Source organism: Primulina tabacum, chromosome 11, assembly GCF_025594145.1.
Source record: "Primulina tabacum isolate GXHZ01 chromosome 11, ASM2559414v2, whole genome shotgun sequence".
Lineage (NCBI taxonomy): Eukaryota > Viridiplantae > Streptophyta > Magnoliopsida > Lamiales > Gesneriaceae > Primulina > Primulina tabacum.
Window position 1 is genome coordinate 22,414,597 of NC_134560.1, and position 1,742 is coordinate 22,416,338.

A 1,742-nucleotide genomic window follows, 5' to 3' on the forward strand; every position below is an offset into this window, starting at 1 on the left:
TAAATTAAGTTTTGAATAAACTGAATAAGGAAGTAAATTCACACTTGCTCCCAAATCCAACAAAGTTTTTTTAATTTTATTTTCTCCAATAATACATGAAATTTTTGGACAACCAGGATCTTTATATTTTAAACTAGAATTATTTTGAAGAATAGAACTTACTTGTTCAGCCAAGAATGCTTTTTTCTTCACATGCAATTTTCTCTTTACAGTACATAAGTCTTTTAAAATTTTTGCATAAGAAGGTACTTGTTTAATAGCATTTAATAATGGAATATTTATCTTCACTTGTTTAAAAACTTCATAGATATCAGAATCACTTTTTTATTTTTTATGATTTGTTAATGCATGAGGAAATGGTGGAGGTTTATTTGACTTATTTACTATTTCAGATGATTTATCATTCACCATATTATTCTTAAAATTTAAGGTATCATCATTATCAAAAGTATCAGGATTATCATCCTTACTCTTTGATTTTAAATGATCCTTGTTTTCATTACTATATGGATCATTAACTATTTTACCACTTCTAAGGGTAATAACAGATTTTATTTGATCAATTTTTTCATTTTTAAATTCTTGATTTTGATTTTTAGGATTAGGTTGAGGTTGAGATGGAAATTTTCCTTTTTCAAGAATTTTAAGTGCAGATGCAAATTTTGCAAGAGTTTCTTTCAAATCACTCATAGATTGACTGTTTTGAATATTGATAGACTCTTGCTTTTGGATAAATGCATGAATTACATCTTCAAAGTTTTTTCTTGGAGGTGTAACATAAGGAATATAACCTTGATGATTTTGGTTATTTTGAAAATATTGTTGTGACGGTTGTGCATTATTATCATTCCTCCAACTAAAATTAGGATGATTTTTCCATCCAGGATTATATGATGGTGAAAAAGGATCTAGTATTTTTTTTATAATTGTTAACATAATTTGCTTGTTCATGGAGACATTCTTTAAATGAAGGTAATGTTGGACAATCTTTTGTAGCATGATCATGTGTATCACATATATGACAAACAATTTCTTGAATACTTTTTAATTGACCACTCTTTTTCATTTCTAATGACTCAATTTTTCTTGCTAAAGATGCAAGTTTAGCTTGAATATCTATATTATCTTTAAGATTATAGATATCACCCCCATTTGTTGAATTATTGTTTTTAGTTGTTGGTGGTTCTATTGTGCCTATATTATCCCAATTTTAAGTATTTTCTGCTAATGAATCCAAATATTCCATAGCTTCATTTGGGTTTTTATCTTCAAAAGTTCCATTACACATGAATTCTATCATTTGCCTATCTTTAGGTATTAGACCTTCATAAAAGTGAGAAACTATTCTCCATGTTTCAAAACCATGATGTGGGCATGTATTAAGTAATTCTTTATATCTATCCCAACATTGATAAAACGTTTCTCCTTGCTTTTGAGAAAAAATTGTAATTTTTCTTTTAAAAGAGTTTGTTCTATGGGAAAGAAAAAACTTTTTGAGAAATTGTTGTTGCATTTCTTCCCATGATCTTATTGAACTTGATCTTAAATTTTGTAGCCATGTTTTAGCTTTATCTTTTAAAGAAAAAGGGAAAAGTTTTAATCGAACTATATCCATGCTACAATTCTGATCATTATAAGTGTTACAAACTTCAAATTCTCTTAGATGCAAATATGGATTTTCAGAATCTAAGCCATGAAAATTTGGTAAAAGTTGAATAATTTGAGGTTTGAAGTTGAAATTA

At 27.2% G+C, this 1,742-nt stretch overlaps 1 non-coding gene across 1 annotated transcript; it reads left to right on the forward strand.

Moving 5' to 3' along the window:
* Positions 1-1,358: 1,358 nt before the first annotated feature.
* On the forward strand, positions 1,359-1,469 carry LOC142519951 (small nucleolar RNA R71). The gene has a single exon (XR_012813835.1). It is a non-coding gene; the product is annotated as a small nucleolar RNA R71 (small nucleolar RNA).
* Positions 1,470-1,742: the final 273 nt, after the last annotated feature.